This window comes from Mauremys mutica, unplaced genomic scaffold, assembly GCF_020497125.1.
Source record: "Mauremys mutica isolate MM-2020 ecotype Southern unplaced genomic scaffold, ASM2049712v1 Super-Scaffold_100183, whole genome shotgun sequence".
NCBI lineage: Eukaryota > Metazoa > Chordata > Testudines > Geoemydidae > Mauremys > Mauremys mutica.
The window spans coordinates 231,726-248,770 of record NW_025423281.1 but is presented as its reverse complement, the minus strand read 5'-3'; the positions used below and the strand labels follow the sequence as shown (position 1 = coordinate 248,770).

Here is a 17,045-nt window from a genome sequence, read left to right as displayed (position 1 = left end):
GCCAAAGGGAAATTTAACTTCTCTCCAAGGGGAGTGGAGAGAAAACACTTTTCAGAGTCCAAGAGCGACAAGGCGGGTGAGGGTAAGAGCTTGCAGAGGACCAACCTCTGTTGGTGAAAGAGACAAGCTGTGGAGCTAACCCAGCACCCTTCTTCAGTTCTGTGTAGCCTGGAAGCTCGTCTCTTCCATAACCAGCGGTTAGAACATAAGAACAGCCACACTGAGTCAGACCAGTTCATCTAGCCCACTCTCCCGAAAGTGGCCAATGCCCCGCGCCCCAGAGGACCCCTGGGACCAACATGGATACACCACCACCACAAACAAGGTTAAAAGTCAATGCACAGGGGAGAAGGATCTTGTGTTTCATTCCTTATGTCCTAGTCCCATCATGTGGCCATTTCCTTTTCTTCCTTTCTGTTAAAAGCTTTGGTGTTTTGCACAGAAACATTATTTCCCCAGGAGAGACCCAGGAGTGGGGGCTGCATTCCTGTGCCAAACAGTCACTGGAAGGGGGCAGACAAAGGCCTTTAGGAGGAGGCATCTGTCACTGTCAAAAGATCATCTCCCTCCTGCAGGTCACTGGCAGCCTGAATTTGTTCCTTATCCTCCCAGAGTCTGGGGGCTGGAATCAGCACTACCCAGCCCCTCCGTATGTAGCAGGAACAAACACAAACCTGGTCTTTAAAACAAGCTGTCCCCTTCCTTCTCAGGGAAGATTTTTCTGTGATTAAAGTTGAGCTTCAGTTCCCCTCTCCTGGGGTGGGGCTGGTGTGGGGCCAGCTCCCAGTGAGATCTGTTTTCACCATTGCCCCCTTTCAGTCACTCTGGAATCCTAACTCTGCTCCCAGCTGTCAGGCAGCTTCCAGCCCATCCACCCTGCTCACTAACTCCATGGTCATGTGTCACCCCCTTTGCCAGCACACAGAGCCTGCAGGAAAGCTACTCCTGTTAGATGCATTGGTGGTATAGTGGTGTGTGTAGGTGCTTTCTAAGCAATTCAGCTGGGTTTGATTCCCAGCCAATGCAATAATGGCTTTTCTCTTCTGTTGTTTTCTCATCTGGAAGTGGTTTAATTTCAGTCACACTGTGTTACAATCACATTACCTATAGAATGAAACAATAAATGTGTCAAAGTCCAGCAGGTCATACAGGATGGAGGCACACAAGGGGCTGGAATGTGTCATCTGAGAAAAACAGAACACTTGGAAACCTGCAGCAAAGAATCCTGTGGCACCTTATAGACTAACAGATGTTTTGCAGCATGAGCTTTCGTGGGTGAATACCCACTTCTTCGGATGCAAGTAGTGGAAATTTCCAGGGGCAGGTTTATATAAGCAAGCAAGAAGCAAGCTAGAGATAATGAGGTTAGTTCAATCAGGGAGGATGAGGCCCTGTTCTAGCAGTTGAGGTGTGAAAACCAAGAGAGGAGAAACTGGTTCTGTAACTGGTTCTGTAATCTACTGCCCAAAATCCACAAACCTGGAAATCCTGGACGCCCCATCATCTCGGGCATTGGCACTCTCACTGAAGGACTGTCTGGATATGTGGACTCTCTACTCAGACCCTATGCCACCAGCACTCCCAGCTATCTCCGTGACACCACTGATTTCCTGAGGAAACTACAATGCATTGGTGACCTTCCAGAAAACACCATCCTGGCCACCATGGATGTAGAGGCTCTCTACACAAATATCCCACACGCTGATGGAATACAAGCTGTCAGAAACAGTATCCCTGATGATGCCACAGCACAACTGGTTGCTGAGCTCTGTGCTTTTATCCTCACACATAACTATTTCAAATTTGATGACAATATATATCTCCAGATCAGTGGCACTGCTATGGGCACCCGCATGGCCCCACAATATGCCAATATTTTTATGGCTGACCTGGAACAACGCTTCCTCAGCTCCCGTCCACTCACGCCCCTTCTCTACCTACGCTACATTGATGACATCTTCTTCATCTGGACCCATGGGAAGGAGACTCTGGAAAAATTCCACCACGATTTCAACAGCTTCCACCCCTCCATCAACCTCAGCCTGGACCAATCTACAAGGGAGGTCCACTTCCTAGACACTATGGTGCAAATAATTGATGGTCACATTAACACCACCCTATACCGAAAACCTACTGACCGCTATGCCTACCTTCATGCCTCCAGCTTCCATCCCGGGCACACCACAAGATCCATTGTCTACAGCCAAGCACTGAGGTACAACCGCATCTGCTCTAACCCCACAGACAGAGACCAACACCTACAAAATCTCCACCAAGCATTCTCAAAATTACAGTACCCACACGAGGAAATAAGGAAACAGATCAACAGAGCCAGACGTGTACCCAGAAGCCTCCTACTGCAAGACAAACCCAAGAAAGAAACCAACAGGACTCCACTGGCCATCACATACAGTCCCCAGCTAAAACCCCTCCAGCGCATCATCAGGGATCTACAACCCATCCTGGACAATGATCCCACACTTTCACAGGCCTTGGGTGGCAGGCCAGTCCTCGCCCACAGACAACCTGCCAACCTGAAGCATATTCTCACCAGTAACTGCACACCGCACCATAGTAACTCTAACTCAGGAACCAATCCATGCAACAAACCTCGATGCCAACTCTGCCCACATATCTACACCAGCGACACCATCACAGGACCTAACCAGATCAGCCACACCATCACCGGTTCATTCACCTGCACGTCCACCAATGTTATATATGCCATCATATGCCAGCAATGCCCCTCTGCTATGTACATCGGCCAAACTGGACAGTCTCTAAGGAAAAGGATAAATGGACACAAATCAGATATTAGGAATGGCAATATACAAAAACCTGTAGGAGAGCACTTCAACCTCCCTGGCCACACAATAGCAGATCTTAAGGTGGCCATCCTGCAGCAAAAAAACTTCAGGACCAGACTTCAAAGAGAAACTGCTGAGCTCCAGTTCATCTGCAAATTTGACACCATCAGCTCAGGATTAAACAAAGACTGTGAATGGCTTGCCAGTTACAGAACCAGTTTCTCCTCTCTTGGTTTTCACACCTCAACTGCTAGAACAGGGCCTCATCCTCCCTGATTGAACTGACCTCATTATCTCTAGCTTGCTTCTTGCTTGCTTATATAAACCTGCCCCTGGAAATTTCCACCACTTGCATCCGAAGAAGTGGGTATTCACCCACGAAAGCTCATGCTGCAAAACGTCTGTTAGTCTATAAAGTGCCACAGGATTCTTTGCTGCTTCTACAGAACCAGACTAACACGGCTACCCCTCTGATACTTGGAAACCTGCATCTCCCCTCCCCTGGCCTTGCGTGTTATGATTCCAGCTGTGTGAGCTGTTTGTAGGATGTTCCGGCATGATGGGGAAATGAAGTTTTGAGTCAGTTTTTGCTCCTGCAGATTCCTTTGCTGTTATAATTATAATGACATGAACAACAGGGAGACAAAATAAACATAAACCCCAAATTGCAATACAGGTGGGGAAAGAGACGATCACGGTTAAGCCAAACACATCAAAAGTAAAATTAATACTAAAAAAGGGGAGAGGGAAGAGATCAGGTATGTGGAGATCCCCTTGATATTTCAATGCACATTGTTAGAAACGTTCAGACTTGACACTGGAAAACTACCTGTCTCTCTGAACACCTGTGATGAGCAAGATGGAGTTGGGACACCTGTTCTGCTTCAATCATTTTTTGTCTCTCTGTTCTCTCCTTCTTCTCCCCCAATTCCTCATCTCCAATGTCTCTGCCTTTCTCCTCTTGCTCCCTCTCCCCTGCCCTTTCCAGGAACTCACACTCTACAGCATTTAGGACAAGCCAGAGCTCCCATGTTCTGCACATGAGCCTGTGTCAGAGGACGTGTGACCCCGGTCAGAACCAGTCACCACATCAATATGACCCTTTATGGGCGACTTCTCTGCCTGCTCTGCAATTTACATCTCCCCTCTTCCTCCCCCCCAAACAGGGTGAGGTACAGCTCTGACTGAGAGGCCTAACAGGAGAAATTTCAGCCCAAAGACAAATTTGTGTGAAATGTTGAGAAATGAAGAGCCCCTCAAATCCCCAGAACTCTAGTGTCACCCCCATGGCACCAGCACAGGGAACCCAGTGAGATGGGGTTACAGAATACAAGGGGGAGGCAGCAGGGAGAGAGACAGGAACTCTCTCTCTTTCCTTCTCTCTTCACTTTCTGTTCTTCTCTTTCCTTCCAGGAACTGCAGTCACAGCAGGGAGGGGTTTGTCTCCGTGTCTGTCACGGAGGTGGTGGAAGTGACGGATTCTGTGATTTCCTGCAACCTCCGTGACTTCTGCAGTGGCCACAGTGGCTGACTCCAGGGCCACTCAATCAACTGGTTCCAGGGACCGCCCAAGCAGCGGCCAATGCGGCTGGCCTGGGGACCACTTGACCAGTGGTCCCGAGGGCAGAAGGAGCAGCCACAGCTTGGTGGCCTCTGGCAGCACTTCTGGGGTGGCCAGAGCAGCAGCTGGCCCCCTGGGGCTCCCCCCTGCCCCAGCAGCAGCTGGAGTGGCAGCAGCTCGCAGGGCTTCTCCCCTGGTAGCTAGTGCTCATTAGCCATCAAATAAATCAAAACACTTCCCCCTGCAAGTAGATTTAGCCCGGGACCCTCAGAGTCAGCAGCAGTTACGCCCCCACTGAGCTCTCTGGTCAGGTGTCCTAGTGCTGGGAGCCTCCGATGTAGATCCTAAAATAGCCTTTTTGCACCAGGGGGGCTGGAATTTTGGACCAGACATTGTAACTCCACTGTTATTTTACTGAATTGCTTCAAAACAGTAAGTGTAGAAAGTCTCCTAAGTGCCAGGCTCTCTGCCATGGAAACAGCTGCCCCTGCTCTGCAGGAGTCTGTGTGTTCCACACAGCAACGTACACACCTGCTCCGCACTGAAGGCGGGTCAGACAGTGACGGTAACGCAAATCTTCAGACTATTAACCCAGGTCCCTTTCTTTAACCCAGGACGTGCCAGTCACCTGTTAGCCATGGTGTTATCTTCACCTTAAAATACCTCTCAGGCCATTTAACAGAGGGAGTGAACCCCCGCAAATGGCTCCCTGTTGAGGCGTTGTACCGAACCTGCCCCTGGAGACTGTCTGGTTTTATACGCTTAGAGCTTTTTCTCTTCAAACCCCTTATCCCAATCTCTGGGCCAACCGCTGCATTTCAGAGTTTAGAATTTACTCTCATCACCCTCCTATGGCACTTTCCATGTGAATTGGGCAAAGCAAGTGGGGGAAGCTCCGTGGCTAATGAAACCCAACGCTCTGGGTGAGGCCTGAACTCACACCCACAGCTGTATTTCCCCCTGCATGAGCCACTATAGGTGCTTCTTAGACAAACTTGGGCTGTAGGTGGTTGTGTGTGTCTGTGCTTCACCACTTTGGCTGCTCTGTGAAAAGCTGGTGGTTCAAACAGAAGCTGGTGGGTTTGTTTTGTTTTAAGCAATTAGAGTCTAGTACATTTTAACAGGCAGAAAATGTCCTATTCTGGTCTAGCCCCATTTGACTCCTTCTGTCCATCTTCTTCCTTCCCCCTCAGTGTCTTTCCTTCCCCATTGGGGACATGCAGAGATGAACCCCAGTCAGTCTGTGTCACAGAGAGTCTGTATCTCCTAAGGAATGTGAGTGAAGGATTCCAGCTGAATTAACACCGCTCACCTGGGTTAGAAACATTTGTTTCTTTCGAGCAGATAGTGGGAAATGGGACATTAATTCAGACCCAGGAGGCAAGGCAGAGGCTTCATGATCTTGATCTCCATGAAGGGAGAGAGGATCCCCAGGAAGGAGCAGAGCTTCCTTTAGACTCAAGTTGGGTCACCTGGAAGTTGGAAAAGACCCTTGGTCACTGAGGATCTCATGGGATCGTGCTGCTCCAGAGGCTCGAGAGTCCTGGGTGCGGGGAGGGTGTCACTGCACAGTCTGAAATGGAAGGGAGGACCCTGGAAGGGAAGGGGAGGAACAGAAAATGGAGAGGAATGAAACAGAATAAAGGCCTCTTCTCTCTCCCATTCCCAACCCAGCAAGAACTGTTATCAGTGGGGAAACTCCCCACGATGAATGGCAGAGACCACAGAGACATTTGCCTCATGCTGAGAAGTAAGGTGACCAAACACCAAGTGTGAAAAATCAGAGCATTTCACCAGCTGCATTGGTGGTATAGTGGTGAGCATAGCTGCCTTCCAAGCAGTTGACCTGGGTTCAATTCCCAGCCAATGCAATGATATGATGATTCCTCCACTGGGAATTGGTTTAATTTCAGTCACGTTGTATCAGTTTATCAACGGAATGAGAGAATCAGTGTCCCAAATCCCAACAGGTCATTAAACACCCAGTGGAGGGAGGAAGGAAGGGGTGGGACTATATAATGAGCAGTTGGAGTCACCCTGGTATTACAATGCTTGGTTTACTTTATTTTTTTAAATTTCCTTTACTTCCCTCTCCCTTTTAGACTCAGAGCCTTTAAGGTCAGAAGGGACCAGTGTGATCATCTAGTCTGACCTGCTGCACCTTGCAGGCCAAAAGACCCCACCCACCCACTCCTGTAATAGACCCGGGAGGGGAGGCAGCTCCGTGCTCTGCCCCTACCCCAGGCAGCATATGGAGGCCCTCTGCTCCCCTCCCCAATGCGTGTGCAGAGATGTGCCAGCAGCACTAAGGTGGCTCCCTGCCCACTCTGCCTCCATCCCTCCGTGCCGCTCCCAGAAGTGGCTGGCATGTCCCAGCATCCCCTGGGGCGGGGGGAGTGTCTCCACGTGCTGCCCCTGCCCCGAGCACCAACTCTGCAGCTCCCATTGGCCAGGAACTGTAGCCAATGGGAGCTCTGGGGGCAGCACCTGCAGGCAGCGGCGCACAGAGACCCCCTGGCCCCACTCTTCTAGGCGCTGCTGCCAGAGGGTTGTGTGTACCGGTCACTTTGGGAGCTGCACCACCCCTCCTGCACCCCACCCCCACCCACAGCGCAGAGCCCACACCCAAATTTCCTCTCAGTGCTTTGCTTGTCTTCCTTTCACCAGAACCATCCTTCTTCTCCTGGGCTGCAAGTAGCCACCCCTGGGAAGACAAGAGGCAGGCACAGGATTCTGCAAGGTAAGTGTCCCCCAGCACCGTGATGGACGGTGCGATGAAGGTAAGTCTTCCTGAGGCACAATGAACTGCAATGCAGCGAACCACTGGCCAGGCGGTCGGGGCGAAGGGCATTCACTGGAGGTACAAGCTTGTGAGTGCACAGCTGAGCACAGGGCCCCTTCCCCTTTTAAGGACCTGCTCCTCATGGCCTGCGACTGGAGATGACTTGGCTGCATCTGGTGGGTCACACTCCACCTTGGGCAGTGTCCATGCTCTGGGTGTGTGATCACTGCCTAATTAGCATCCCAGACACCTTGTCTATCTAGGAGCTCTTCTGATCTTCCAGCTGTTCAACCAGCTCCTTCATCCCACAAGCATTGCAGGAGGGAGCGGGAGGGGGAGGGGGAAAGCCACTTCACAGGCATTCAGAGAGGGAGAGGAGACAAAAATGGGAATGGGGGAAGTATAACAGACCTATTGAGCATAGAAATCACTGCTGCTCCTACAACAGCAGGGACAGGCCACTAGGAGCTGGGAAAAATTAAGCCATCATGTTTCTGCCTGGTTTTGAACGAGGGACTTTTTGCGTGTTAGGCAAACGTGATAACCACTACACTACAGAAACTCTGTTGCAGGGCTTTGCCCCTCCCTTCATAAGAACGGCCAGACTGGGTCAGACCAAAGGTCCATCCAACCACATATCCTATCTGCCAACAGTGGCCAATGCCAGGTGCCCCAGAGGGATTGAACCTAACAGGTAATGATCAAGTGATCTCTCTCCTGCCATCCATCTCCATCCTCTGACAAACAGAGGCTAGGGACACCATTCCTTACCCAGGCTGCCTAATAGCCATTAATGGACTTAACCTCCATTAATTTATCTGCAAAAATAATGAGGAGTACTTGTGGCACCTTAGAGACAAACAAACTTATTTGAGCATAAGCTTTCGTGGGCTAAAATCCACTTCATCAGATGCATACAGTGGAAAATACAGCAGGAAGATATAAATATACACAGAGAACATGAAAAAATGGGTGTTGCCATCCACACTATAATGAGAGTGAGCAGTTAAGGTGAGCTATTATCAGCAGGAGAAAAAAACTTGTAGTGATAATCAGGATGGCCCATTTCCCACAGTTGACAAGAAGGTGTGAGTAACAGTAGGGGGACAAATAAACATGGGGAAATAGTTTTACTTTGTGTAATGACCCACCCACTCCCAGTCTTTATTCAAGCCTAATTTAATGGTGTCCAGTTTGCAAATTAATTCCAATTCAGCATCTCTCATGGGAGTCTGTTGTTGAAGGTTTTTTGTTGTAATATTGCGACTTTTAGGTCTGTAATCGAGTGACCAGGGAGATAGAAGTGTTCTCTGGCTGTGTTTGAATGTTATAATTCTTGATGTCTGATTTGTGTCCATTTATTCTTTTATGTAGAGACTCTCTGGTTTGGCCAATGTACATGGCAGAGAGGCATTGCTGGCACATGATGGCACATATCACATTGGTAGATGTGCAGGTGAATGAGCCCCTGATGGCATGGCTGATGTGATTAGGTCCTATGATGGTGTCCCCTGAATAGATATGTGGACAGAGTTGGCAATGGGCTTTGTTGCAAGGATAAATTCCTGGGTTAGTGTTTTTGTTGTGTGGTTGCTGGTAAGTATTTGCTTCAGGTTGGGGGGCTGTCAGTAAGCAAGGACTGGCCTGTCTCCCAAGATCTGTGAGAGTGAGGGATTGTCCTTCAGGACGGGTTGTAGATCCTTGATGTTGCACTGGAGAGGTTTTAGTTGGGGTCTGAAGGTGACGGCTAGTGGGGTTCTGTTACTTTCTTTGTTGGGCCTGTCCTGTAGTAGGTGACTTCTGGGTACTCTTCTGGCTCTGTCAATCTGCTTCTTCACTTCAGCAGGTGGGTACTGTAGTTGTAAGAACGCTTGATAGAGATCTTGTAGGTGTTTGTCTCTGTCTGAGGGGTTGGAGCAAATGTGGTTGTATCTTAGAGCTTGGCTGTAGACAATGGATTGTGTGATGTGGTCTGGGTGAAAGCTGGAGACATGTAGGTAAGTATAGCGTTCAGTATGTTTCCGGTATAGGGTGGTGTTTATGTGACCATCACTTATTAGCACAGTAGTGTCCAGGAAGTGGATCTCTTGTGTGGACTGGTCCAGGCAGAGGTTGTAGGTGGGATGGAAATTGTTGAAATCATGGTGGAATTCCTCAAGGGTTTTCTTTTCCATGGGACCAGATGATGAAGATGTCATCAGTGTAGCACAAGTAGAGTAGGGGCATCAGGGGACGAGAGCTAAGGAAGCGTTGTTCTAAGTCAGCCATAAAAATGTTGGCATACTGTGGAGCCATGTGAGTACCCATAGCAGTGCCGCTGACTTGAAGGTACACATTGTCCCCAAATGTGAAATAGTTATGGGTGAGGACAAAGTCACAAAGTTCAGCTGTGACATTATCGGGGATACTGTTCCTGACAGCTTGTAGTCCATCTTTGTGTGGAATGATGATGGAGCGTCTACATAGCCAGACAATCCTGCTGTCAGGGTGCCAATGCCTGAGATGATGGGGCATCCAGGATTTCCAGGTTTATGGAGCTTGGGTAGCAGATAGAATAACCCTGGCTGGGGTTCTAGGCTGTCTTATTGCCAAGGGACGGAGAAACTCAGCCAGCCGCAGGGGGTGCATAATACCGCCCTAGTGTGGGGGTGACAGCGCCTCCAAGATCCTGACACCCATAAGAACATAAGAACATAAGAAAGGCCGTACCGGGTCAGACCAAAGGTCCATCTAGCCCAGTATCTATCTACCGACAGTGGCCAATGCCAGGTGCCCCTGAGGGAGTGAACCTAACAGGCAATGATCAAGTGATCTCTCTCCTGCCATCCATCTCCATCCTCTGACGAACAGAGGCTAGGGACACCATTCTTACCCATCCTGGCTAATAGCCATTTATGGACTTAGCCACCATGAATTTATCCAGTCCCCTTTTAAACATTGTTATAGTCCTAGCCTTCACAACCTCCTCAGGTAAGGAGTTCCACAAGTTGACTGTGCGCTGCGTGAAGAAGAACTTCCTTTTATTTGTTTTAAACCTGCTGCCTATTAATTTCATTTGGTGACCCCTAGTTCTTGTATTATGGGAATAAGTAAATAACTTTTCCTTATCCACTTTCTCAACATCACTCATGATTTTATATACCTCTATCATGTCCCCCCTTAGTCTTCTCTTTTCCAAACTGAAGAGTCCTAGCCTCTTTAATCTTTCCTCATATGGGACCCTCTCTAAACCCCTAATCATTTTAGTTGCTCTTTTCTGAACCTTTTCTAGTGCTAGAATATCTTTTTTGAGGTGAGGAGACCACAGCTGTACACAGTATTCGAGATGTGGGCGTACCATGGATTTATATAAGGGCAATAATATATTCTCAGTCTTATTCTCTATCCCCTTTTTAATGATTCCTAACATCCAGTTTGCTTTTTTGACCGCCTCTGCACACTGCGTGGACATCTTCAGAGAACTATCCACGATAACTCCAAGATCTTTTTCCTGACTCGTTGTAGCTAAATTAGCCCCCATCATGTTGTATGTATAGTTGGGGTTATTTTTTCCAATGTGCATTACTTTACATTTATCCACATTAAATTTCATTTCCCATTTTGTTGCCCAATCACTTAGTTTTGTGAGATCTTTTTGAAGTTCTTCACAATCTGCTTTGGTCTTAACTATCTTGAGTAGTTTAGTATCATCTGCAAACTTTGCCACCTCACTGTATACCCCTTTCTCCAGATCATTTATGAATAAATTGAATAGGATTGGTCCTAGGACTGACCCTTGGGGAACACCACTAGTTACCCCTCTCCATTCTGAGAATTTACCATTAATACCTACCCTTTGTTCCCTGTCCTTTAACCAGTTCTCAATCCATGAAAGGACCTTTCCTTTTATCCCATGACAGCTTAATTTACGTAAGAGCCTTTGGTGAGGGACCTTGTCAAAGGCTTTCTGGAAATCTAAGTACACTATGTCCACCGGATCCCCCTTGTCCACATGTTTGTTGACCCCTTCAAAGAATTCTAATAGATTAGTAAGACACGATTTCCCTTTACAGAAACCATGTTGACTATTGCTCAAGAGTTTATGTTTATCTATGTGTCTGACAATTTTATTCTTTACTATTGTTTCAACTAATTTGCCCGGTACCGACGTTAGACTTACTGGTCTGTAATTGCCGGGATCACCCCTAGAGCCCTTTTTAAATATTGGCGTTACATTAGCTAACTTTCAGTCATTGGGTACCGAAACCGATTTAAAGGACAGGTTACAAACCTTATTTAATAGTTCCGCAACTTCACATTTGAGTTCTTTCAGAACTCTTGGGTGAATGCCATCTGGTCCCGGTGACTTATTGGTTCCACTGCTGGTTGTTTTCCTCTTCCGGTGGGACTTTGGGCAAGTTGCTCCCCCCCTCTAGGGCTCCGTCCCCAGCAGGCAAATGGGGATTTCGTACCTTCCCGCTATTGGAAAGTGCTGGGAGAATCCCCCAGCCAAAGCTGCTCTGACAGACCTAAGCAGCATCTGACCATTCAAGGTCAGAGCGCACTGCCCAGTAGGAGTGTTTGGCTCTGGGGTTTCACTTCAGCCCAGTCTAAAGAGAGGGGCCCAGCCATGGGGTTTGGCTCAAGGAGACCAAGTCTCCAATTCGTTAAGGGCATTTTGAATTCCAGTCCTGAGCTCCAAAGTGCTTGGTGTCATTTGCACATTTTAGAAGCATGCTCTCCACTCCATTTTCCAAATCATTCATGAAACTATTGAATAGTACCGGACCCCGGACTGATCCCTGCCGGACCCACGAGGTGCCCCCTCTCTGTTGGGCAGCCAACCATGGAGAAGGGCCCTTGGAGTCTGGGCTTTCAACCAGCTCTGCACCCACGTGACACTGATTGCATCAGCGGGGACAGTGGACAGCGTACGGCAGATGGCTGATCCATGGCCTCAGGAAAATCCTCCAAGACTGAGCCTGGGGAGAGGCCTTGGAACGAGGAGAATTTCTCTCCCTCTTTCCGTTCTCGCGAAAGCGAGGAGGGCTATGCGGGGGAAGACCCACTTCTGGAAAACGGAATAGATAAAGACGGGAGGAAACCACCACTTGTGAGACAGAAAGGATCTGCTGAGACGATCCGCCAGCTGAATCGCCTGGTACACAAGGCAGACTGCTCTCAGCTCTCGGACATTGATGTGTAAGGCCAGCTCTTGCGCTGACCGAAGGCCGTGAGTGCGAAACTACACCAGGTGCGCACCCAGCCGAGAGATGGGCTGTCTGTCACGAGGGACCCCGAGGGGTGAGTGAAACAGCATCCCCGGATACACCGGGGAGGACGCCGACTCCCGGTCGAGGGAGCCTAGGCTGCTCGGTGGAAATGAGACGACCACGAGTATGCCATCTCTGCCCGGGTGGCACCCCCAGGTGAGCCACGATTGAAGTGAACAGAGGCAAAGCCTGGTATGTTTAGTTGCAAACGTGCAGACAGCCATGTGACTCAGGAAACCGAGGCAAGAGCAAGCCCAAGTTGGCGGGAAGGTCCGTAGACCTTGTACAATTGTTACCCTCGCCTGAAACCAAGGTTGAGGAAAGCAGGCTCTGGCGAGTCTGGAGTCCAGGACGGCCCCAATGAATTCCCTTCCCTATATGGGAATCAGAGTGGATTTTACTATTGATCATCAGGCCTAGACACAGGAAAAGGTTCGTGTCGATGCCCACATGACTGGTACTTTGGGCCCGGGGGTTCTTCGAATGAGCCACTCGTCTAGACACGGAGAACGTGTATCAGACGGTGGCGAAGAAAGGCGGCGATTACAGCCATGCACCTTGAATACCCCTGGGCTGTATAGAGGCCAACCGTGAGGGCCGTATACTGGGAATAACGATGGTAGGCCCCAAACCGAGGGTACCTTCTGTGTGGAAGAGAAATGGCAACGTGAAAAACACGCGCCCTTCATATCGAGGGCGGCGTACCAGTCTCCGGGATCCCAGGATGGGATGACGGTCGCCCTGGGTACCATGCGGAACTCATCTGCATCGTGACTTGTTGAGTTCCTGCAGGCCTAGGATAGGTCTGAGACCTCCCTTCGCTTAGGGGAATAGGTTTCGCCCTTAGGTACCTCCTGTATAGCTCCGATGAGGAGGAGCGTCCGCACCTCTTGCCAGAGGAATCGCTCGTGAGAGGGGTCCTTAGGAGGGGCGAGGATGGGTAGGCTTTTGCCCCATTGGTGGTCAGAAGGACCCTAATTCTGGCTCCTTTGGGGTGCGGATTGATGGCCACGACCGTGTAAGCCACGCCCGCTGGCCATGTCCTGACCTTGTCAAGGCGCAGGGTAAGAGCGGAGGTTGGGGATGGAAGCGTCGGCGCTGAATTACCGGCGTGTGCATGCCGAGAGAGAGAGAGAGCAAAGTGACCCTGCTGCCCTTTAGGTTCTGCAGCCTAGGGCCAGTGTTGTCAGAGAACAGGCCTGTGCCACTGAAGGGCCAGATCTGTATAGCGTGCCGCAGCTGCGAGGGAAGGCTCGATAACTGGAGTCCTGAAACGCGCCGCGTGGCAACACCCGAGGCCAGAGTCATGGCAGCGGAGTCAGCTGCGTCCAACGAGGCCTGGAGGGAAGCTCTCTCCAGCTCCGTCCTTTGCTGCAGGAGGGCATCGAACTCTTGACGGGAGTTCCGAAGACCCGACTCTGTAAATTTGCCCACCGCCACCCACAGTAGCGGATAAGCAGGGCTTGCTGGTTCGCTACACGAAGTTGCAGGCCCCCTCCGGGTACATCTTATGGCCCAGTAAGACCACACGCCCAGCCTCTTTGGATTTAGGGGCTGGTCGCATTTCGATTAGAGGAGGGCCGGAGGGGTATGTTCCTGCCCCCGCCTCATCTGGGGAGGAGGAAGAAGAAAGGCCCGGGACAAGCGGGTCCTGTGTGGGCTCGAGCTCCTGGACGACCTCCTGATCCGGTGGGATCTGGGAGCCCGGTGCCGAACCGGGGGTTGCTCTGTACCGGTCGGACGGGGACGACTAATTGTCACCTCTGGCACCCAGAGCTCGGAGGGAACGGAGCGAGATGGGATCACCGGTATGCCTCTGGCGTGGTAGTACACCCACGGCGTCCAGAATGACCACTGATAGGTCTCCTCGAAGACTCTGGAGGGCACATCGGAAAACAGAGTGCTACGCATATGAAGTGTCCGCACGGGACGACACTGATGCGTGGTTGGATGGCCCTGGAGGAGCTGGAAGCTCTTGGTAGAGTCTCCGTCTGTAACTGACGTCGCTCGATGCGGCACTGGGGATCGGTACCGGTAGACAGACCGGTACCGAGAACGGGACCTGCCACCGAAGCTGTGCCGGGCGGTCGACCGAGGGCGGTGCCTGAGGCTTGATCGGAGCTGAGTGTCCCGGACCGGCGAACGGGATGCTGACCGGTGCCGCGAGCACTACTGGTACCAACAGGGAGAACAGCGCCGAGACCTAGATCGGTGACGGGACCGAGAACATCTGCGGAACCGCGACCCTGAACGGTGCCGCTGTGCGGTGCCGAGGTAGGGTGGTCTGATCAAGGCAGGCTCGCCCATCGATGATGTAACCCCCACCGGCAGTGCCGGGGGTTGAGGCAGCGTAGATGCTGTCGTTGCAATCAGACCCCTCGCCGTGGACACTGTCTCCGGCGTGGAGGGAATAGTGAGCTCGACCATAGCTGGCACCCCGGATGCAGCTTCATAGTGAGCTCGACCACGGTCCTTACCGGGGAGTGTTCGAGCACCGGACTCGATGGCTTTTGCCTGGCCGGAGTTCATGGTGCGGGCATTGTCGGTGCCGCGGCAGACATCGGTGCCGGGCGATCCGACGGAGCATAGCGCTCGGCTGCGGAGCAGGCGGCTCGGACGCAGCTTCAGGGCGGGCTCGGACGCAGCTTCAGGGCGAGCTCAACCACAGTCCGTACCGGGGAGCTTTCCGGCACCGGACTCAACGGCTCTTGCCTGGCCGGAGTTAATGGTGCGGACATTGACGGTGCCGCGGCAGACATCGGTGCCGGGCGGTCCCACTGAACATAGCGCTCGGCTGCGGAGCAGGCGGCTCGGACGCAGCTTCCTAGCGAGCTCGACCACGGTCCGTACCGGGGAGCTTACCAGCACCGGACTCGACGGCTCTTGCCTGGCCGGAGCTAACGGTGTGGATACTGTCGGTGCCGTGGCAGACATCGGTGCCGGGCGATCCGACTGAACATCACGCTCGACTGCGGAGCAGGCGGCTCGGACACAGCTTCCAGGCGAGCTCGACCACGGTGCGTACCGGGGAGCTTTCCGGCACCTGACTCGACGGCTCTTGCCTGGCCGGAGTTAACGGTGCGGATATTGTCGGTGCTGCGGCCGACATCGGTTCCGGGCGATCCGACGGAGCATAGCGCTCGGCTGCGGAGCAGGCGGCTCGGACGCAGCTTCATAGCGAGCTCGACCACGGTCCATACTGGGGAGCTTTCCAGCACCGGACTCGACGGCTCTTGCCTGGCCGGAGTGAAAGGTGCAGATATTGTCGGTGCCACGGCAGACATCAGTGCGGGCGATCCGACGGAGAATAGCGCTCGGCTGCGGAGCAGGCGGCTCGGACGCAGCTTCAGAGCGAGCTCGACCACGGTCCGTACTGGGGAGCTTTCCAGCACCGGACTTGACGGCTCTTGCCTGGCCGGAGTGAAAGGTGTGGATATTGTCGGTGCCGCGGCAGACATCGGTGCCAGGCGATCCGACTGAGCATAGCGCTCGGCTGCGGAGCAGGCGGCTCGGACGCAGCTTCCGGGCGAGCTCGACCACGGTGCGTACCGGGGAGCTTTCCAGCACCGGACTCGCCGGCTCTTGCCTGGCCGGAGTAACTCTTCATCCTCCAGGAGAGAGGTCCATGCCGAGGGTACGTCGGAGTCAGCGACGGTAGTGCCAGGAGGCCTTGGCGGCACCGGCGGTCCGGTGCCGAGGGAGCGCGCCGTGAAAACTAACTAGCGCTCGGCGCCGAGAGCGGAGGAGCAAGAGCTGCCTCCCTCAGGAGCTGTTTAAAACGAAAGCCCCGCTCCCCTTTGTTCACTGATTAAGAGCCTCACAAATGCGGCACTTATCTGTGAGGTAAGATCCCTCGAGGCACTTAGGAGAAGATCTCTTGTCGGCAGCGGCTTGTGGCCGGCCGAGCATTAGAAAACCCTGTGGACCGGGCATCGGACCCGGCCCTGGGTGAGGGGAAGGGGATAAACCCCAACCCCTGTAAAATAAATACACTATACTATTCTACAAACAAACAGAGTTAACTACAACTATAAACAGAACGAGAGAAAACTACGAGTAGCTAGGGAAGTGGAGGTCAGCTGAGCTGTGCTCCCCTGTTCCAACTGCCATCACGGGCGGAAAGAAGGAACTGAGGAACGGACGGGCCGGCTGGGGTATATATCCTGCGCTATAGCGGCGCCACTCCAGGGGGCGCCCAGCCGGCCCGCCGGAGTTGCTAGGGTAAAAATCTTCCGAAGAGCCGTGCACGCGCGGCGCGCACACCTAACTGGAATGCATAGGAGCAATCACTCGAAGAAGAATAAGTCAGAACCAGTTCTATGTTTGACGAATTTTGCTGCTTCTCTGCATTAATGGTCTCTGAGCAGTTCATGATTCTCTCTTACATGATTCTCCTCAAATACTTGCTGAATAATTACTGTTACTGTTGTTGGTCTGGAGCTCATCTGAGAACACTTTATTCAGGTCATTCAATGTCTGAAATTCAAGATCCGATGGCTAGTCTGAAAATCAGGGCTCTTGGGTCCTATTCCCAACTCTGCCACTGACTGGCTGTGTGACCTCAGACAAGTCAATTCTCCTTTCTCAGCCTTAGCTTCTCCCTCTTTCAAGTAGGGATAATAATGATCTGCTCCTACCTACCT

General features: G+C 51.7%; 1 non-coding gene across 1 annotated transcript; it reads left to right on the top strand.

Moving 5' to 3' along the window:
- The first annotated feature begins 6,167 nt into the window (after positions 1-6,167).
- TRNAG-UCC lies at positions 6,168-6,239 on the top strand. Its single transcript has one exon. It is a non-coding gene; the product is annotated as a tRNA-Gly (tRNA).
- The last annotated feature ends 10,806 nt before the right edge of the window (positions 6,240-17,045 follow it).